The sequence below is a fragment of the Erythrolamprus reginae genome, chromosome 2 (assembly GCF_031021105.1).
Source record: "Erythrolamprus reginae isolate rEryReg1 chromosome 2, rEryReg1.hap1, whole genome shotgun sequence".
NCBI classification, from domain to species: domain Eukaryota; kingdom Metazoa; phylum Chordata; class Lepidosauria; order Squamata; family Dipsadidae; genus Erythrolamprus; species Erythrolamprus reginae.
In genome coordinates, this window is record NC_091951.1 from 266,492,162 (window position 1) to 266,515,826 (window position 23,665).

Genomic DNA, 23,665 nt, shown 5'->3' on the forward strand with positions numbered 1-23,665 from the left:
ATCCTTGTATTACAGTATAAATATTTAAGAGGCAGTAGAATTAAAAGCAAATATTTCTTATGAAAACCTGATCTTGCTTTCTTCTTCATCAAATTAAGAGGGCTAAGAATAAGTGAAAATGTTCAAATTGTATTAATTGGACTCAGCATTCTAAATGGTGTCTGTATACGTGGAGAAGACAGACATTTGGCAATAGTAACTCCTGTCACTTTTGAGGTTACTGTACAAAGAAGCCTAGAAGGATAATAAAAGGTTTGGCAACATAGAAGCAGGGATTCTGGAAGAATTGGAAACTTGGGAGTTTTCCGTATTTAAAAAAAGAAGAGTATTATTTTCATTGCTATCAAGGAAAACTTGACATTTCTTGTCCAAAAAAATAAATTTCACCAACATGGGATTTAGTTGTAGATTTCCAAGTCCTCCATTAAGTGTAACTTGAAAACCTCCATTAGCCAATTAGCTGCTTCCCCACCTTTTCCTGTATATTTTCTTTGTTAATCAATAATAAAAATTCTATAATTTTTTTTCTCCAGCAAAGTAGTTCACATAACCTTAGGCTCTTTTTCTCTTCATCCTCCAGCACAACATTTAAATTTCTTTTCTTCCCGGATGACATCCAACTTTCCAGTTCAATCATTTTGCAACGTAGTCGCCAGTGGAAGCTCCAGGCCAACTCTCTGTGGGGTATACCAACCCCAAAACAGCTTGCTGGCCAAGTCCCTTCCTTTCCTCCTCTTCTGGGAGGATCTGGTCTGATTCAGCTGGAATCAGCACCCCTGGGCAATGGGGATTTGGGATTCCCCCGAGGGGAACTCCATGTTGCTGCAGCACTTGACCACAACCCTCTCCTTTCTATGTTTAAATTGTATGGAAGGTATATGTTGTTGTAAACATGTTTTTATGGTGTAGAAAAATAAGTAAACATTTTGAAAAAAAAGGAGAAAAACTTGAAATTTCTTGATGGTTTATGAAGAGAGAAATAATAATTGAGGCCTTCATATATTCCCATCTTAACCCTGGGAGGGAGCCTATCATGGTCCAGCATATATAGACTTTACTTACACTTGTCTACAACTCTATATTTTCTCGGAATTCATTTGGCACATTTTTAACTAGAGCATGAGGGATTTTTCGTGTCTGTATAATTTGCACAAGGGTCAGATTTTAATAACTATCTTGGTATATAATTTAATTCTAAGTAGTTTAACAAAACTGCTCGTAAGCAGAAAACAAGACAATTTTATAATAAGAAAGGGGTATTACTAGATTTCTATTTTCTAATGAGATGTGCAAGATAATTGCTTAAGCACTAAAATATCACTGTTGATTTCACTCAAAAATACTATTAATCATTTATTGGAAACAGCATGCCAAATTAAAAGAAATCAGCAAGCCATGTCAAAAGAGCCAAATGAGCTGAAGAACACAGATTTTTTTCATAGTTGATGCAGCATAAACCATCCTTGGTAAGGCGCTGTGGAATTATTTAGTTAATTAACGGAAGATGTATGGCTTTATTTCAGATTTTGTGAAGTGTCTTGGATCCTGTGAAGTGTATTAAATTCATTCTGATTAGCTGCCAAACCCTCCAGCATCCGTGAAGTAGGTCTGAATCCAGACCAGAAGATTCTTGTGCTGTGGCTGTAGGCCTAGTAGATCTTAATCCTGATGGCCCTTCCATCATTCTTCTTCAAATAAATATTCATATTCGGAAATGAAAGACTGTTGTATTTATGTATTTCTATAAAGCTTTAAATACTATCACTTTGTAGCGAGCTGTGACTGATTTAATAGGGATATATGAAGGGATGGCACAACACAGGGACACTTGCAATATACTATTACTGTAGCCCAACTCAGTAAAAAAGAGCTATAGCCTCCCAATGCAATGAACCGTGGGTTTACTTAAGACCTTCACTCAATGACCACAGATTAATTTAATCTCCACAGAGATTCACTTCATTGAAAAGTTCATAAAATTGGATTAGTCATGTGATGTTGCCACAACTAATGGCTGTAATGGGCAGCTTCTGTTACAATCATGCGTCATCGTGTATCTTCTTTCCCACAGATTAAGGAACCCTTCTCTCTTCGTTTTTTTGTAACAGTTTCTTTTGTTAACTAATGCCCATACTTTTTTAATGTAACATTTTATCATGTCTCAACTGTGGATATTATGTTAATAAAATAGCCCAGTCTATTGGATATTATAGTGAGGTAGACACACTGGTAGAAGAGAGTGTGTCTAGCAGCCCAGTCATACCAGTCAGGATATGCTGGCCATATCTAATTATAATGGTTTGTCCCCTGACGCTGTGCTGCCACCATGTGGTTCCATTCTCATGACCAGACATTGCAAAGGGGAAAAAAATTGAGAATGAAAATATATTTTATTATTATTTATTATTATTATTATTTATTAGATTTGTATGCAGCCCCTCTCTGTAGACTCGGGGCGGCTCACAACAATAACAAAGACAATGTAAAAACAAATCTAATAATTTAAAAAACACTAAAAAACCCATTATTAAAAGCAAACATACACACAAACATACCATGTATAAACTGTATAGGCCCAGGGGAGATGTCTCAGTTCCCCCATGCCTGACGGCAGAGATGGGTCTTAAGAAGTTTAGGGTGGGGGCAGTTCTAATCTCTGGGGGGAGCTGGTTCCAGAGGGTTGGGGCCACCACAGAGAAGGCTTTTCCCCTGGGTCCCGCCAAATGACATTGTTTAGTCAACGGAGAAGGCCAACTCTGTGGGACCTAACCGGTCGCTGGGATTTGTGCGGCAGAAGGCGGTCCCAGAGATATTCTGGTCCGATGCCATGAAGGGCTTTATAGGTCATAACCAACACTTTGAATTGTGACTGGAAACTCATTGGCAACCAATGCAGACTGCGGAGTGTTAATGTAACATGGGCATACCTGGGGAAGCCCATGATTGCTCTCGCAGCTGCATTCTGCACGATCTGAAGTTTCCGAACACTTTTCAAAGGTAGCCCCATGTAGAGAGCATTACAGTAGTCGCACCTCAAGGTGATGAGGGCATGAGTGACTGTGAGCAGTGAGTCCCGGTCCGGATAGGGCCATAACTGGTGCACCAGGCGAACCTGGGCAAACGTCCCCCTCGCCATAGCTGAAAGATGATTCTCTAATGTGAGCTGTGGATCGAGGAAGATGCCCAAGTTGCGGTCAATAATTCCCCCCCCCAGGGTTTTGGATGGACAGATGGAATTGTCCCTGGGAGGCAGAACCCACATCCACTCCATCTTATCCGGGTTGAGTTTGAGTCTGTTGACACCCATCCAGACCCTAACAACCTCCAAGCACCAGCACATCACTTCCACTGCTTCGTTGACTGGACATGGGGTGGAGATATACAGCTGGGTATCATCAGCATACCAATGGAGCTTATCCTATGGCAGGGGTGAAAAGATACCAGTTTGGCCCAGTGCTGGCATACAGGTTCATAAAACCGATAGCAGTAGCAGTGCAAGGCTCCACCCACCTGCCCAGATGTCTCCATTTTCTTTTCTTTTTTTTAACCCTCTGCACATGCACAAAATCTTTTGTGCATGCACAGAGGGTGAAAAAGTTTGTGTGATGTTGGCGCCCACACAAATGAAGTGAGCACATGCGTGCAAAACACGCACTTCCAAACCAGTAGGGAAGGTAAGTAGATTTCACTGCTGTCCTATGAGTATCTAGTTTTTTAGATATATCATGAAGACAGATAAGATTCCCATCTTTAAAACATCGAGTCTTTTGTTCAGTATCATGTTTTTAAGTATATCATATATCTAAATGACAACAATGAAAGATAACAATGTGGGGGTTTTCCCCCAAAAAAGGCAAAAGTGATGCCCAAGAACCTTCAATCCCTGCTCTTTGTTCCTTTCTTTTTACATTCCAAGCATGACCTCCCTATTTTAGAATGATTTGTATTCTAAGAATAAAGCCGGTCTGGTGATGGCTTTTATATGTAGCACCACTACTTATTTAGTAGGTGTAACAGGGTCCTGTTTTTATCAACAATAAATTACATTCCTGTTAAACTTACTGCTAAACAAGAAGTTACACTCCTATTAAAATCCAATTAAACATGCATCACAATTGATGGCTGTAATTAGAACAACTGTAGAGGGTAAATGGTTCAAAGCACAGAAGAAAAAAGAAACCATTGGTGTTCAGATAGAGAAAGCATCCCAATCCGAGACAGTGAAATCACTCAAAATAAATACATTCTTTTTCCAAGCTTCTTGATGCCATAAATGTTTATGGAAAACTTATAGTTACTGTTTACTAATATAGAAATAGATTATACATTGTGATACCTCTGAACAAACTGATTGATAAGAACTATATAAATGTGAAAGCATGGAAAAATATAGATTTTCATACAAATCTTTATCTTCCTTCCTTCCTTTCCTCCTTCCTTCTGCCCTCCCTCCCTCCCCCTCTCTCTTTCTTTCTTTCCTTTTTCCTTTCCTTTTTCTTTCTTTCTTTCTTTCTTTCTTTCTTTCTTTCATTCTTTGTTTTCTTTCTTTTTTTTCTTTCTTCCTTCCTTCCTTTTTTTCTTTTCTTCATATCCATTCATCCTTCAGTATCCTCAATAGGCATCTCTTTATACAGTGTTTTGATTCTTCTTTTCATTTACTATGTTGAATTTTTCTTTTACTGCTTGTGTTTAAATGCATACAAAGCCAGAATTTAGAAGTCAGCTACAGACAGCAAATGCTGCCTCTGCAAAGAAACTGAAGAAACAATGGGCCATCTAGTTAGCAGTTACAGGAAAATTGCACAAACTGACTATAAACAATGCCAGGATAAAGTAGCAACAATGGTGCCTTGGAAGATCTGCAAGAAATATCATTTGCCTTCAAGCAAGGACTGGCGGGACTACCAAATAGACAAAGTAATAGAAAATGAAGAAGCTAAAATGTTCTGGGACGTTAGAATTCAACTAAACAAGCACCTGCACTTAACACACCAGATTTAACAACTGTGAATAAGGAAGGCAAAAAAAGTCTGCATAGTGGACATTGTAAATACATGGAGAGAGAAGAATAGGAGAGGAAGAATTGGAGAAAACCATGAAATATAAAAGCTGCAAATAGAATAATGATTTGGGCAAAAGAAAGCAAAGATAATACAGATACTAATAGGTGCGTTGGGTGCAATCCGAAAACATCTGGAGCACCACTAAAAATCATGGGCATTAACAAAATCCCCATCAGTCAATTGCAAAAGGTAGATTTACTTAGAACAGTTTACATCCTTCAACAACAACATAATACAAGAACATCTTCCTATTCCAGGTTCCTTGGGAAGGACTTGAAAGATAAATAGATAGATAGATAGATAGATAGATAGATAGATAGATAGATAGATAGATAGATAGATAGATAGATAGATAGATGATTGATAGATAGATAGATAGATAGATAGATAGATAGATAGATAGATAGATAGATATACATTGCATATTTTTTTTAAAGTGTCAGTGAGAAAATAAGCAGGTATACCTGCACATATACCTTCATATATGCTTTGGATTGATTTACGGTAATTCTCTGTTTAAAACATAGTATATTTGTTAAATTTATCTCCATCAGTTCAAGATGGTATTTATAGCATTTTCTCTCCCAATCTTCCAAGAGAGACCCAGAGTCATATAATGAGTTACTGTGGCTGAGAATGAATTTGAACCCAGGTCTCCTTGATTCTAGTCCAACATTTTAACCACCACACCAGAAGTGATTGCATTAGAAGGCATATTTCTAAGAGGACATATGTATGGTCTTAAGTTCATTGGAATCAACCAGTTCTCAGGGGAGAAATGTTTTATGCAGTGGTGGGTTGCTCTTTTCTTCCTCCTGGTGTGTTGTGCACATATCACAATGTTTCACACACATGTGCAGGTCCCCTCACGCAATTTTGCTTCCGTGCATGCAGAGAAGCAAAAAAAGTACTGAAAATTAGTTTTAAAATTACACCACGCACATAGCGGGAAAGACAGCACCAGAGCTGTCGCACACAAATTGCGCAATCAGCTGGCCACTACCAGATTACCGCACCGGGGTGCACTGATAGGAACCCACCTCTGGTCATATGGGACATAAGAGCATTCATGTATTCGGAGTTATTGTCAGATATTGATTGATTGATTGATTGATTGATTGGATTACTTTGCCGCCCCTCTCCAAAGCCTCAGAAAGCAGAAATGCTTTGTAGTAATAATTATACTTTCTACTCATATCCCCTACAATGTGTATAAAAGTTCCTCTTCTATCTTTCCCTTGCATTGAAATTTGCAGACTTTTGCCCGCTCATTATTTTGTTCTGGGCTAACAAAGAATTAGCCAGCAGGAGGTGGATAAAATAGGAATTTGGTTAAGTTTTTATTATTTATTACATTTATTTGCCACCCATCTTGCTACAATTCCCACAGCCGACTTACCGGCCGGTGGGGTTTGCGGCGATCGGCGGTGTAGGAGGCCGCCATGTTGGGGGCGGAGTCACGGCACCCACGTCGGGGTGCCGTGATCACGTGGTGCGGTGCGTGGGCACCGATTGGACGGGCGAGCCAGGCAGCCCTATAAAAGGGCGCTGCCTTGTGGCGCAGCAGTCTCGCCCGGAGCATCGTGAGGCGAGGCTGCTGCTGCTGGCGTCGTCCCGGCTTGCTGCGTCACAGGCCCGAAGGCCTGCGGAGCAGCCGATCGTCGCTGGAGCTTCGGCCTTCGAGGCCTGAAGAGCCGCGAGCGGCGGCTGGAGGCTTAGTTCGCTTCGGCGACACCCCCCACAGGGTTTGGAGGAGCATTTGGTCACAGTTGCATGGCGGGGGGTGGACGGAGTCGTTCGGGGGCACGGCGGCGGGCCTCGGGGGGGCAGGCCGGAGGGCCAGGGGCCCCCCCCATTGAGCCACGCCGCACTGGGAGGAAGCGGGCCCCCAAGCGACATTGGAATGAAGCCCCGGGGGCACGGCCGGCAGGGAGGCCGGTGGAGGAAGGCAGCCCCAGCGGGGAGGTGAGCCCCCGGGGGCGCGCAGTGGGCCGCAGGGGGGCCTCCTCAGGGGCGAGGGGTCGCCGCCAGAGCCGGGCCCTGCTGGTGGCAGCGCCGGGGGGAGCGGGCGAGGCCACTGAGGCAGAGGAGGTGACTTTCAGCGGGTCAGAAACGGGGCTGTCTGGGGCTGAGGCCCCTGCTGCAGGGCATGCCAGGAGGGAGCAGAGGGAGGGGGATTCCCTTTCGGTTTCCTCACATCTACTGTCTTCCTTGCTTGAGAAACTTGATGAAAGGCCAAGGAAGCGGGGCAGGTCACGGCGGGGCCGTGCCACGTGCGTTGCCAATGCAGAGGGGTCTCGGAGCTCATCGGAGTCTGCAGACAGCCCGCGGAGGGCGCGCGGGACTCGGCGCGCGAAACAGAAAAGCAGGCGGAGGAAGGCCAGGAGAACAGTGTCCGGCTCCGAGGACGCAGACGACGACTCTTCTCACTGGGGTGAGTGCCCTGTGCCTAGGCACCGGTGGTCCCTCCCAAGAGGGCCTCGCGGCAGGCTACGGGCTACAAAACGCACGACACATGGGGGTCATAGGACCTGGCGCTCCCGCACAGCTGCTCAAGTTTGGAGGAGGGGGCGTAGAAGGGTAGTGGCCGGGAGGCACAAGAGGAAGAGGGATACCTCGAGGGATAGCTCAGGGTCGACCACCTCTGCGTCCACCAGCACCTCTTTTGACAGTGATAATCCTTTCGCACCTGGCCTACCGGACACTCCGCTTAGTATGCACATGTCCCAGGCCCTCAAGCGTAAAATTTGGCGGGGCGCTTATGTGGACATTTTTCAGATTTTGCTACCGGAGAAGTCTAAGAAGGATAGGGATAAAGAGGGTAAGAAGGGGTCGGATGACCCAAAAGGCACCAAAATGGACAAGGGAATTCTGTCGTGGGCGTATGCATTTTTGGCCTACCACTCTGTGGTTGTGGAAGAGGACGTCCATAAGACACATGAGCTCATCTTGTACATGAACATGATTCTGAGAGCTTATCAGGAGTTTGGGGGAGAGGCTTGGAAGCGTTATGACGAGGACTTCCGTAGGTTCGCCGCCCACAATAGACACTGGCCTTGGGATATGAGGCATAATGATTTGTGGCTTCAGGCCACGCAGCAAGCATCAACTCCGGCCAGTGGGCGAACGCCCACAGGTCATCTGCTTTTGACGACGGGCAAGGAGGCTACTCTTCCCCGCCCGGCGGTGGGGACGGGGACTCCGGCCAGCGTAGCACGACTGGGTCGTCCTTTCGAGGCCCGCCGTACTGTTATGAGTACGGCGCCAGGGGGGCCTGTTCCAGGTCATATTGTTGTTTTCGCCACGCCTGCGCCTTGTGTAGTGGTAGGCACCCGACCTCCGCTTGTTACAGGGGAAGGGGAGGGGCCGGCTCCAAGGATGCCGGGACCCCTGCCAATTCCCAACCGGGGGGAGCTCCAGGTAAGGGGCCCAACCCTCGTTAGATTGGACAGGTTGCAGTATTGGCTCACCGGCTACCGCCCCAAGAAGGGTGCTGATTTTCTGCTCGCGGGGTTCTCCGCGGGCTTCAGGATCCCGTACGGGGGGCCGCGTAGGGCCTGCATGGCGGATAACTTGAGGTCTGTGGCAGGTATGGGCCACGTAGTGCAGGACAAAATTATGAAGGAGGTGCGCGAGGGCCGGGTTTTGGGCCCCTTTACGGAGCCCCCCCTGCCCTTCCTGCAGGTGTCCCCACTCGGGGTGGTGCCCAAGAGGGCCGTGGGAGAGTTCAGGCTCATACATCACCTGTCGTTCCCCCCTGGTGAATCGGTGAACGATCACATTCCCGAGGAGCTCTGCTCGGTGCGCTACACACCATTTGAGACGGCTGTCGCGATGGTCCGGGCGTGCGGAGTGGGGGCGCTGATGGGGAAATGTGATATCAAATCGGCCTTTCGGCTTTTGCCCATTCACCCGGGGGATTTCGACCTGTTAGGCTTTCAGTTTGAGGGCGGGTTCTTTGTTGATAGGGCCCTGCCAATGGGTTGTTCTGTATCCTGCTCGCTGTTTGAGAAGTTTAGTTCATTTTTGGAGTGGGCACATGTTAAAAGTACAGGCATTGCGTCTGTCGTGCATTATTTGGATGATTTTCTCTTCGCGGGGCCGGCGGGCTCCGACGATTGTCAGCGGGGAATGACGGGTTTCCAGGATTTATGCTTGGATTTGGGCGTACCTTTGGCTCACGAAAAGACCGAGGGGCCTTCGACCAGACTGACATTTTTAGGCATCGAGGTGGACTCCGTTGCGCAAACGTGTAGGCTACCCGATGATAAACTGACGAGACTCAAGGATGCGGTGAGGGTTGCCCGAGCCGCGAAGAAGGTGACTCTTAGACAGGTTCAGGAGCTGGCTGGCCTGTTAAATTTTGCTTGTCGTGTGATTGCGCCGGGTAGGGCTTTTATGTTTAGACTGTATGGGGCAACGGTCGGCTTGACGAAGCCGCACCACAGGATCAGGTTGTCGAAGAGCGTTAGGGAGGACCTTGTGGTGTGGCAAGGGTTTCTGGACGGGTACAACGGTGTGTCATTATGGAGACAGGACATGCTGCTGAAGGCGGACTTTCAGGTGAAGTCCGATGCGGCGGGCACGACCGGTTTTGGTGTGGTGTGGCAGGACAAATGGTTTCGTGCTGACTGGCCGCAAGAGTGGCGCGGGGAGGCCGTCTGTCGGGATTTGATGTTTTTGGAGCTATTCCCAATTGTCGTGGCCATTGAGCTGTGGGCCACCAGTTTTGCCGGTAAGACAGTCCACTTCTGGTGCGACAATATGGCGGTAGTACACGTAGTGAATACACTCTCCTCTCGGAATGAGCGGGTTATGGGTTTGGTCCGGCATATGGTAGCGAGATGCCTCGTCAATAATATGCTTTTCCGGGCCCACCACGTTCCAGGGGTAAGAAACGGGGTGGCTGATGCACTGTCAAGGGGGCAGTTGGCTAGGTTCCGGCTGCTTGCCCCACAGGCCGAGGAGCACCCGGAAGCAGCCCCACAGCATCTGTGGCTGATTGGAGGGTCGACGTAAGCAGGGCCATGGATTTGTCCATAGCCCCCAGCACCAGGAGATCATACCAGCGGGCAGGTAGGGAATTTTGGGCTTTTCGTCATGATAGGAGATACGATCAGCTTTGGCCTGCCCCGGTCGAACACCTTCTCGAATTCTGCGCGCTTAACCGTCGCCGTGGGTTGTCTGCACGGACGATTAGGGGCAAGCTGGCAGGCTTGGCCTTCGTAGCCAAGTCTCGGGGCTTTTTGGATACCACAGGGGATTTCAGGATTAGGAAGACGTTGGAGGGGTGGCTTAGGGAGAAAGGTCAGGCCCAGGGTGACAGCAGGCGTCCCCTAAAGCTCGCCCACTTGATGGGGCTTTACGAGCTGTGGGGTCGGCTCTGCCGCTCTGAGTATGAGGCATCACTGTACCACGCGGTTGCGGTGACCTTGTTTTTCGGGGCTTTTCGGGTCAGCGAGGTTCTTGCAGCTTCCCGAGCCGATAGCTCCGGCCAGGCTTTCACCACAAGGGACATCAGGTTACGTCGTGGCTCGGTGTCCCTGAGGCTTAGACGGTCCAAGACCGACCAGAGGGGTCGAGGTGTGACGGTCCGACTTTCCCGGGCTAACAACCGGCGGGTGTGCCCGGTGGCGGCTCTGGTGGCATATTGGGCCCATAGGGGTGAAGAGCCGGGTTTCTTGTTTTGTCATGTGTCCGGTGAACCCCTTACCAGGTACCAATTCTGGGCCGTCATGTCCAAGGCGCTGGCAAGGATGGGCTTGGACCCCAGACGTTACGGGACTCACTCATTTAGAATAGGTGCAGCGTCGTTGGCAGCAGTCGAAGGTTTCAGCAGGATGGATATAAAGACAGTGGGCCGCTGGAGATCTGGGGCCTTCCGGACGTACATCCGCCCCTAGGTGAGTGGGGCGGGGCGGGGGGTTTTGCCGGGCCGCCACGTCTTATGCTGCTCTGCTTCCTCCCTTTCTCTAGAACGAGTACTTGTCTGGCGCCGCAGGATCCTGATATGTGGCCACAGCATGGTATACTGGGCCGAGAAGAGGGCCCGTGAGACGACGCCCGGCACGCAGTTGGAGTTGGATCGAGCGGTTGTTCAGTGGCTGGGCCGTCGTGGCCTACGGTGGCGTGAGGTTCTTCCCCTGTTGTTCAACAGCGGGAAGGTGCAAGGGGTGCCGGGCTGCTTGGTTTTGCACGTTGGTGGGAACGATCTGGGAGCGATGACGGGTGTCGATCTGCTGTGGCACATTTGGGAGGGTTTGCAAGTGATCTGGGAGCGGTGGCCAGATACGTGTGTGTGGTGGTCCAACATCCTGCCTAGGAGGAGTTGGCGGCAGGCTAGAAGCCCTATTGCTGTGGATAAGGCTAGGAAGAGGGTAAACAGAGCGGTTAAGAAGTGGGTGATTCAGGCCGGGGGTGGAGTGATAGACCATCCAGACATCAGGGCATCCCTAATAGACTTGTATAGACAGGACGGGGTACACTTGACCGACAGGGGGAACGATAAATTTATATCTGACCTGCAGAGGTGCCTGCACATATATGTGCAGGGGGGGAGCAGGGGGAATAAATTAAAATTTCACCCCCTGCTGTGGCCGATAGGGGGCGGAAAAGAAAGTAAATAGCAACTGGTGATCTCCTTTAGGGGCACCTCTACTGAGGTGAGGGGCGAGCTCCTTCTCGGATTACAGGGCTCGACCGGCCTGGGTTCGGGGAGGGGGTCGCTCCTGTGGCTCGCTTGCTGGAGTTTAACATAGATCAGTAGCAAACCATCCCACACGCCAGGGGTGGCGTAGTAATGGTGCAGGGGGTAGGTGTAGTTTACCATGACCCGCACCCAGTTTTAAGGAGTTTTCGCGCGAGGGTTGCTCTGTCTGAATTGGCTTAAGTTAATTCCGCCCCCATTTGATTTTTGCACCCTGCAGGTCATGTGGGGTTAATGGTTTAAATAAGTTAATCAGTTAAGAAGTTAAGTTGTTGAATAAAAAGTGACCCCGTTATACCCACACCTTGTGTCCGACTATTACTCCGCCTGCGCCGGAATTGTTGTAATCAATAAATAATGGATGTATTCCAAATGACAAGTTCCTATTTAGGGTAGAAATCAAAACTGAGATGTGTATTTAATGCAGTTCCTAAAGTAGGAATGCCTGAGGATTTGCTACAATGCGCACTTTGATTTGATTTGCTGTAGTTTGCAATTCCCAGGCTAATAGAGAGAGCACAGTGATTATTTGAATCCCACCCATCTGAATTACAAGATTACTTTTCAGTCACCAACCCAATTTAATGCAAATGGGTGATGCTGTTGCATTGTTAGTCAATAGGACACAATAGATTTACCTTGCAACACTAATAGAGGCCCTAGGATAGCTTAACTAAAAGTCAGTGCACATATAAAATGTATATGTTTAAAGTACATATACATAGCCACAAGCACATATATATACAGGTAGTCCTCAATGTACAACTACAACTGAGCCCAACATTTAGGTTGTTAAGTAAAATGTATCTTAAGTGAATTTTTGCCCCATTTCATGACCTTTTTTGCCATCTTAAGTGAATTATTGCAATTGTTAAGTGAATCTGCTTTGCTCATTGACTTTGCTCGTCAGAAGATTGCAAAAGGGAATCACATGATCCTGGGATGCTGTAATCATCATAAATGGGAATCAGTAACTGATTGTCTAAATTTTGATTACATGACCAAAGGGATGCTTGCAGCAGTGTGTGAAAAATGGTCATAAGTCACTTTCTTCAGTGATGTTGTAGTTTTGAATGGTCACTAAATGAACTGTTGTAAGTTGAGGACTCTCTGCACACATACATATCCACATATACATTTCCACGCATAACAGAAGTCACATGAAAGCTCCTTTAAGAAATTGCTGGGTGTGATAACCTTCCATCATCCTCACTATCTCCGTCAGGCTGCCTTTACAACCAATTCAAATACAGTACTGCAGGAGTCTTAGAAGCTTCTTTGACATGGACAGCTGGTGTGACAGGAAAGAAAAGGCAATTATCTAGCCCCTGATCATCTGAGAATTTTCTCTAAATAAGGTTAATTAGCAGAAATAATGGGACAATAGTTTCAGTCTTACCCCTGTAAAGAGAAATCCTTGATGATTTTATTCTAAACAGTCCCATTCTACAGTGTGTTTGTCATGACTCATTTGAGAAAGAATTTATGGGAGGTATAAAGATGGAATTCCCTGTTTTCTCCATCCTTTGATTAAAAATGGAAGAGCCTACAGTGCCCTTGAGGCAGTGGTGGGTTCCTACCAGTGCGCTAGGGTGCGCCATTCCAGTAGAGGCCCGTTGATTTCACAATTCTTGTGTGATGGCTCTGGTGCCATCTTCACCAATGTACCACATCTTTTTATTAAATTTTTGGCCTTTTTTGCTTCCTGTGCATGTGCAGAAGCAAAATCTTGGAACGGGATGCTCATGTTTGCCTGATTTTGGTGATTTTTTGCTCCTGCGCATGCACAGAAGCAAAGCTAAATATAATCCACAAAACTAAATATATATCAAACTAAATATAATCCACTCCAATCTTGATTGCAGAACATATGACTTCAGCAATAGAGTAGTGAATGTCTATATAATTACACTCATGATCCTGTTGTTAGTTTCTCTAACACGCATATCTTTTACCTTAAACTGTCTACCATGGATCTTACACATTTCTTAAGAGGTCCCTAAGGGGGCGTGCATGCCTATCATCCCTGTCCTACAGTCCCCATTTATATTTAAGCATTTCATGTGTTTATGGCTATGTTTTGCTTATCCATTTATTTGTGCCATTTTGCTTATCCATTTATTTGTGTCATTTTGCTTATCCATTTATTTGTGTCAACATACAATATACATATCTAAAAATCCAATTAATATAGCTTAAAAATCTTTAAAAACTCTAATAACATTTAAAACCATTCATTCCCATTCACACAGCAAGACATACTACCCTTGTCGGCCAGGGGGTAGGGTCTAATGGCTCCAAGCTTGGCAGCACAGAGAGGCAGCACACAGAGGGTTAAACTTTTACAGAAGGCGAGGAGGGTGGGGGCAGTGCAAATCTCTGGAGGGAGCTGATTCCAGAAGGCTGCCCCCCCCCCAACAGAGAAGGCTCTTCCCCTAGGTCCTACGAAATGACATAGTCTAGTTGACAGGACTTGGAGAAGGCCAATTCTGTGGGACCTAACCGGTCACTGGGACTCATGCGGCAGAAGGCGTTCCTGGAGGTAATCTGGTTCAATGCCACATAGGGATTTATAGGTCATAACCAACACCCTTATTTGTGTTTTCCTAATTGCATCTGTAATTCTTTTCATGGGGTAGGGTTTGTCTCTTTTCCCTTTAACTGGTGTTATAGTAGAAGTAACAAATTCATCTGAACTGAGGAGGAAAATAAGGGGGGGGAATTGTCTCTGCATACCAACAGCCATTGATATTTATCTGACTAGTGTCCTGTTAGTGTGTCAGAGAGTTGAGGGGTGTTTGGAAACTCAAACAGTATTTGCTGTGTAAGCAAGGAGACTATGCATGGCTTAGCTCAACTGTTCTGTAGTAAAGGTGCTTGTTGCTGTGAAAGCAAAAGTGAAACTGAAACTCCTTAGCTTGTGTTTTGCATTAGGGTCAGATTTCTTTTCAGGTTGGGAGGGGTGAGTAGAACTCCTTAGCATCAGAGCTTGTTAATAATAATACTCACGCTCCAATGGTCATTTTGAAAAATCCTTTCTTAGTGAGCACCTAGAAGCCAAGAGGAACATACATAGCAAATTTTGCTACCTGATGAAAGCAAATAAGCCCGAAATACATCTATAGTAGTCTTCCTTCCTTTTCATTATCAGCAAAAATATGTTACATACATACATACATACATACATACATACATACATACATACATACATACATACATACATAGAGAGAGAGGGGGGAGAGAGAGAGACACAGAGAGAGACAGACCTTATGAAGAAATGGATAGAAATGTATGAATACAGAATTAAGTTAAGTTAATTAAATTAAATTAAATAAGTTAAGTTATTAAATTAAATTAAATTAAATTAAATTAAATTAAATTAAATTAAATTAAATTAAATTAAATTAAATTAAATTAAATTAAATTAAATTAAATTAAATTAAATTAAATTAAATTAAATTAAATTAAATTAAATTAAATTAAATTAAATTAAGTTAAGTTAAATTAAGTTAAATTAAGTTAAATTAAGTTAAATTAAGTTAAATTAAGTTAAATTAAGTTAAATTAAGTTAAATTAAGTTAAATTAAGTTAAATTAAGTTAAATTAAGTTAAATTAAGTTAAATTAAGTTAAATTAAGTTAAATTAAGTTAAATTAAGTTAAATTAAGTTAAATTAAGTTAAATTAAGTTAAATTAAGTTAAATTAAGTTAAATTAAGTTAAATTAAGTTAAATTAAATTAAATTAAATTAAATTAAATTAAATTAAATTAAATTAAGTTAAGTTAAGTTAAATTAAGTTAAATTAAATTAAATTAAATTAAATTAAATTAAATTAAATTAAATTAAATTAAATTAAATTAAATTAAATTAAATTAAATTAAATTAAATTAAATTAAATTAAATTAAATTAAATTAAATTAAATTAAATTAAATTAAATTAAATTAAATTAAATTAAATTAAATTAAATTAAATTAAATTAAATTAAATTAAATTAAATTAAATTAAATTAAATTAAATTAAATTAAATTAAATTAAATTAAATTAAATTAAATTAAATTAAATTAAATTAAATTAAATTAAATTAAATTAAATTAAATTAAATTAAATTAAATTAAATTAAATTAAATTAAATTAAATTAAATTAAATTAAATTAAATTAAATTAAATTAAATTAAATTAAATTAAATTAAATTAAATTAAATTAAATTAAATTAAATTAAATTAAATTAAATTAAATTAAATTAAATTAAATTAAATTAAATTAAATTAAATTAAATTAAATTAAATTAAATTAAATTAAATTAAATTAAATTAAATTAAATTAAATTAAATTAAATTAAATTAAATTAAATTAAATTAAATTAAATTAAATTAAATTAAATTAGTTTTTTGTATTTGTTTTTTGTGGTTTCACTGGCATAGGAAGCTGAAATTTCTTGATATATTTAGAAAAATTCTTGGACATGATGCCAAGTGACTCCATAACAATGGGTATCACTGCCACATGTTTCGTCCATAATTGCATAGTTTCAATGGCCAGATCGTGATATTTCATGATTTTTTCTAGTTCTTTGTCTTCAATTCTGGTGTTGCCTGGTACATCGATATCAATAAATTCTACGCTTTGATTTTTTATTACTGTGATATCTGGCATGTTGTATTATAAATGATGATCTGACTGTATTCAAAAGTCCCAGAAGACCTTCACTTTTGCATTTTTGACAACTTTTTCCACTTTGTGATCCTATGAACTTTCAGATATTTCTGCATATATTAGCAAGAATATATATGATTCTATAAACTTCTTTCATATATTGCAATGCATGTGTGAATGTTCAGGAGTTGAAAGAGGAAACATAAATGCTTGTCCATATGAATTAATTAATCAATATATGACTCAAATGACATTATGAATTAATTTCTTTGAACAAGTATTGGCTGAGTTCATGTGGGATGACAGTAAAGTCTTTTCTGTGGCCCTAGATGATTGTTGCCTATCAAATAGCCTTATCTACTGTATTATATTGATGCATTTCATATTTAGGATGGCCAAATATCTAAACATATTATTATTATCTTAATATTTTTATTCAACTTTTATATTGCCCAGTAGCTGCATCTATTCAAATTACTTTCATAATACCCACAAGAAACAATTAAATATTTCTAAAGATACAAGACTATGATGAGTTCTATTAAAGCATTTTTTTAAAAAAAATATGTAAATAGCATTCATAGCATCTCCATCTGGACAAAGATCATAGTTCTCTGTAAAATTGTCTCCTGAAGCTTCTGCTTGTACCATTAGAAAAAATTTATGGCAGCCTCTTCCAGATCTTAGCTAATGTGATCCTCAATAATACCACTGAAACAAGAGATCAGCAAATGTTAATCCTGTCAATATCTTCCGTGAGGCTTCAGACTTATGAAGAAGCAAAGCCTATTAAATCAAAAACAAATAAAAGAGAAATATCAATCCACCGGGAAGGGAAATTGCATGTAATTTAATGAATAAAATAGCTTGAAAATCATGACTTTACTTATCCAGCCCAGGTTCCATAATGTATTAAGTAGTGTAAATGTAGTTATACACAGTATAATCAGACTAGATTTTGGATCTTCATTTAAGATTACATTATCAGCTAGCACGGAGAAATACAGTAGTAAGGATTCAGATATGATGAAAAGGAGTCAACCCAAGATTATATGCTACAAGGACACAATGGGATGAAGCTGAGGTAGAAAACCAAAATCTCAGCCCCAGCTGAGAATTCACAAAAATAAACCTCTACAGCAGGGGTCCCCAACCTGGGACCACTGCATTCATAATTTTAAATCCAGTGGACCACTGATATGATCTGCTTAATGACTGACTGGGTGGCTGTGGGTAGGTGGTCATGTGACTGAGTGGGCATGGCCCACTCAATGTCACTCACATTGAAGGATGCTTTGCCAGCCTCTACTTGCCTGTCCCATCCCAACTACTCCTTGCCTGTCTGCCAATCTCCGTAGGGCCTCAACAGGAAGCAGTTGTTGGAGCTAAGCAGCTACCATGAGAAAGAATTGGAAAAACAGCTGGCTCAGTTCAAATTGGACCTGGCTGAGAAGGAGCTCAGCAGAAGCAACTCACTGAATACTACAAGCATGGGCTTTCCAAGCAGAGATAAGACCTGCAGCAGTGCAAGGCCATGCAATGCCACGAGGCTTAGCCGGCTGAGATGGTCAGCCAATTCCAGGCCCTGATGCAGTCCCACTGGAACAATGCCCTCCTGTTCTTTGCTACTAGCAGCACTTCCCCCTCTAACCTACACAAAAAGATCCCAAATGGGGCGGCTCTCTGCAGTAACACAAGCATTCATTTCACACATCTGGCCTAGGGACAGTAGTTTGAGAAGCCCTAATTTAGTGCAATATAAAAAATGCAAATATTTTTTCTGTGGACCATCCAAATTTTATTGCGGACCATCAAGGGTCCAAGGACCACCACTTGGTGACCGCTGCTCTAGAGATCTTGGATTCTATATGCCTTCTTGCCCTGAAACTTGACCTCTTCACTTTTATTTACAAATTACAACTGAGCAAACCCCAAATGAAAAAAAGGGGGGATGTTTAACTTCAGTTCCAAAAGATTTTATTGTGAGGTTTTCCTTTTGATATGACATATACTGCATAAAACCTATAGTAACCTAATCTTGAAATGCTCAATGTCAAAAATTAAATACTATAAGGGCCCAACTGGAAGGAGATTCTATTGGAATTTAGTTAAGCAGTTCTCAATCTTTTCTTCACCATGGACTTCCTTTCAATACCTTTTGTAGGCATGGACCACCAAGGCTTAACTCAATGTTTAAATCATAACATTTCTTCAAGCCTCCTGTGATGACAGCCTACACACACACACACCAGCGAGTCTGCAGACCATAAATTGAGAGCCACTGATTAACTTTATATCCAGTGATCTGTCCATGGTACTGAAAGCTTATCCACATTCTCCTGGCCAAATTATTTGCAAAATAGTATGAATTCTAAGTGATCCTTGAGGCCATTGAGGGAGGATGGAAGGAAGCAAAATAATGTTTCTGGCATAAAGAATATTTAAACATTCTTCATGAAAAATGCATAAACAAAACAACAAAATAACTTATGAACTAGAAATGTAGATCCTTAAGAAGGATCAAACCTTTATAGTTCGTTATTTTGATCAATTTGGTTCCCCAGTTTTCAGTCTCCTTTAGATCCCAAATCCTATTAAGAAGCATTTTTAAACTTTTTTTTAACAATCAAATTCTTTGTTCTGAAACAGTGATGCAGAATCAGAGCAGTGTAAAAAAACACTTCTAATCCTACAGAAATATTAATATTGCATTATTCTCAGTGACTGCTTGCAAAGCGGTAATGCAATAATGATAGACTTGTTTCATTCATGCTCTAAAATCAGACTCAGAGATTGGATTTTGACTTTGCTGCACATTTTTTGCTTCCTTCTTCAGGATGAGACTGCTAATACTGGTTGTCATTTGTGTGCTGTGCTCTTGTGGACATCACAAGAGGATAGAAATTGTTCTTGGTACACAATTTTATTATTCTTCCATACTGAATTTCAAAGATAAACATAAATTCAGAGTTTAATTGTAGAGTATTGACCTATGACAATTGTTGACTTTCTAATATATTTTCCTCAATATGTCCTCATTATGCATTTCTTTTGTAAATATAGATGATTCCCTTCCCACTTTGTATTTGGCTGAATTATAATTGAAGTGTAGCTCCTAGAAGGGAAATCAAGCTAAGAGATAGGCTTGATGATAATAAGAGAAGCAAGAACTTGATGAAATAAGACAAAGCTCCCAGCAACCAGTAAGAGCCCACAGGGTGGTCTTCTTTGGGTCCCATCAGCTAAACAGTGTTGACTGGTGGGTACGTGGGGGAGAGCCTTCTCTGTGGTAGCCCCAATTCTCTAGAATCAGCTACCTCCTGGGATCCATACTACTCCCACCTTATTGGTCTTTCAGAAAGCTGTAAAGACCTGGTTTTTCTTACAGGCTTGGGGCCACTGACTTTGGGGAAAGATTAGAAAGGTTGGCCCATCTGTCCGTCCATCACCCTGGGGGGGGGATTATTGACCCCCTCAGAGAGGGTCTGCAACTTGGGCGTCCTCCTCGATCCACAGCTCACATTAGAACAACATCTTTCAGCTGTGGCGAGGGGGGCGTTTGCCCAGGTTCGCCTGGTGCACCAGTTGCGGCCCTATCTGGACCGGGACTCATTGCTCACAGTCACTCATGCCCTCATCACCTCGAGGTTCGACTACTATAATGCTCTCTACATGGGGCTACCTTTGAAAAGTGTTCGGAAACTTCAGATCGTGCAAAATGCAGCTGCGAGAGCAGTCATGGGCCTACCTAGGTATGCCCATGTTTCACCATCACTCCGCAGTCTGCATTGGTTGCCGATCAATTTCCGGTCACAATTCAAAGTGTTGGTTATGACCTTTAAAGCCCTTCATGGCATCGGACCAGAATATCTCCGAGACCGCCTCCTGCCGCACGAATCCCAGCGACCGATTAGGTCCCACAGAGTGGGCCTTCTCCGGGTCCCGTCAACTAAACAATGTCGGTTGGCGGGCCCCAGGGGAAGAGCCTTCTCTGTGGCGGCCCCGGCCCTCTGGAACCAACTCCCCCCGGAGATTAGAACTGCCCCTACTCTTCCTGCCTTCCGTAAACTCCTTAAAACCCACCTTTGCCGTCAGGCATGGGGGAACTGAAACATCTCCCCCTGGGCACGTTTAATTTATGCATGGTATGTCTGTGTGTGTGACTGTTAGCATATGGGGTTTTTTAAATATTTAAATATTTTAAATTTGCCTGATTGCTTATGATTTGTTTTTACATGTTGTGAGCCGCCCCGAGTCTTCGGAGAGGGGCGGCATACAAATCTAAGTAATAAATAAATAAATAAATAAAATAATTATTTTAAATTGAAACATGTTTATATGGATCTGTGTTTCTTTTTTTGTGTGTTGCGAGCTGCCCTGAGTTGAGTGACATAGGAGAGAGAGAGAGAGGATAATAAATAATAAACAAACAAAAAATGGTTAGAAATAAATGTCTGACTGAATTGTTTGTTGTTTAATCGATTGATTGATTGATTGATTGGTTGGTTGATTGATTGATTTACTGATTGATTTGTATGCTGCCCACTCCCGAAAGGGCTCTGGGTGTCTATGAATGGAATAGAAAAGGGGGGGGGAATGAAAACCCAATTGCCAATTCATTGATATCGTACTTTTAAATAATATATAATAATATGCAATATAATATAAGATTATAATAACTGGCACAGTAAAAGTTAAGGATCCTTTTTATTGTATTTATTGTATGATGTTTATCAATTAAAAGGGGATTTCAAAGAGGGTGAATTTAGGATCGATATTTATTTCAAAACTGATATATAAGCTCAAATCTTTATTCAGATTCAAACTGGAAGACATTAGAGCAGTCTCTCACCCTCATTTACCCTGCTTGAGTTGCTTGAACAAAGACTGGGATATAAATCAGTAGTGGTAATTAACAATAATTAATCGCTTTTCCATTGATTCCTATGGGAAAAATTGTTTCATCTTACAAACTTTTCACCTTATGAACCTCGTCCTGGAACCAATTAAGTTCGTAAGACAAGGTATCATTGTATAGGTAGCCCTCAACAAATGACCATTGATTTCATAATGATCTACAATTATAATGACCTCAGAAAGAGTACTTCACAACCTATAAAGAAATTATGTGGTCACTATCTGAATACTTTGCAACCTGCACTTATGACCAGCTGTGTAGCACCCACAATCACGTGATTGCAATTTGCAATTTTCTGGTGAAGCCAGCAGAAAAGGTTCCAAGCTGTATCCAAGCTGTATCCTCTCATTTTGGGGGGCTGAGTGAAGAGTCACACAGGGCTGAATTGCTGTAGCAGCAGTTCATTGAGAGCAAAAAGGGCTGCCTGGCAGAGGGATTCAGCAACAGGTGGAGCTGAAATCCTTCAGCAGACAGCCCTTTCACTCCATCTGCTTAAAAATCTAAGAGATTGCTTCCCATATTTTTCAGAGTATAAGACACACCTTAGTTTTGGGGAGGAAAATAGGGAAAAAATAATCTGCCTACCAGGCTAGTCTTTAGTTTGATCAGCTTCAGTGCATTAGTTTGCTGGTTTTGAGCCCAGGTGCTTGCTTTTTATCCCCTGGTTGGGGAGAAAAAACAGTTTCTAAAACACTTCCCTTCTCTCTTTCTTCAGAGAGAAACAATGAGAAAATCAGGCAAAGGGACGATTGCTTTGCTAGCAAAGCACAGAAGATCGCTTCGCTCCTTAATACTGAAAAAAAGGTGGAAGATCGCATGTTAGCAAAACAGGGAAGGCTGCTTCACTGTTAGCACCTAGTTAAGGCTGAAAAAAGGCTCAGCTGATTGTCAGAGGGAGTAGCAATGAAAGAAGCAGGTAAAGGGTAGATCGCTTAGCTATCAAAGCATGGAAGACCATGTTAGCACCTCATTAGGGCTTTAAAAAAGGTTAGTAAAAAATACATTTAGAGTATAAGATGCACTAAAATTTTCAGCCTCCTTTGGGGGGAAGGTGCATCTTATACTCCAAAACATATAATTTAACCAGAAGTGTCAAGATTGTGGTCATTGAGCAAAGAAGCCATATAACATTATTTAATGACCGTTTTGCTTAACAGTCAAAAGAAGTGGTTATAAGTCAAGGACTACATTTATTACTGTTATGTTTAGAGAAATGTAATGATCTCGTAGGGATGAAAAGACTAAATGAGGGAAAATGAGCAAATTGGCACAGGATACACTCCTCAAACTTTAAAACTTTAAAACTGCTGTAATTGTAGAGGGAAAGAAATATTTCACAGAATGATTAAGGATGGCTATAACTTGGGATAGTGTCAAGGATCTGGCATTACCAATTGATGTAGTTCCCAATCAATATCAAGCAATTGCACCTTATTTTACATCAGTCAGCATGCTAAATCCTTGCTGGAATAACTAAAGTACCAATCAATACCTAGGTTTGACTGCACACCCTTCCACTGCCAAAAAAATAAAATAAAATGGAAATAAGGCTTTGTAGCAATGTCATAGATAAATAGATGTCCATTTTGTAGATGGATACTTGCAAGCACTTCCCAAATTGCCAGTGTATGAATGACTGCTTGTAGGACACAGGATAGTTCCAAACAGAGTTAACCAGAGAATCCAGTTACAATTTGTTTTAAGTTTGCTCATGACTGTGTTCTTTGCAGAGTTCTGGCCAGAAATACTTTTCTTCTACATTCAAATGATTTGCCTAAGTTGAAATAGATCAGAAGTAGATGATTGGCTGTCTATACCAGCAGGATGAACCAATAGACTGAACCAATAGATGAACCAATAGACACAAATAGATGAACCTATTTGTAGTCTTTGTCATTCATTCAATCAGTCTCTCTGAGACTGAGGTGGAAATAGCTGTCTCTGGCTTTACTGGAACAAGAATATTACTAATGCTACTCTCTACTTTTGCTTTAATGCTGTTAAGTTATTCTGAATCTCTTCCAGTTAGTTAGATACCCAATTTTGTTTATTTGTTTGCTGACATCTGTATGACCATGGCCATAGCCTTCCTGTATCCTTCCTCAATTGACATCAGTACTGTCACTATAACATTTGGTTTAGATGCCTGATATGTTAAGATGATAATATTTTATGATTCTGGGTATTGCAAAACTCTTTTTTTTTATTTATTTATTTAGAAAATTTATATTTCTGCCTACTTGCACATGGCCTCCCACCCCCACTCCAGTGACAACACATATTCACATTAGCTATTTAATGGGCTCCATCCAGGGGTGGGC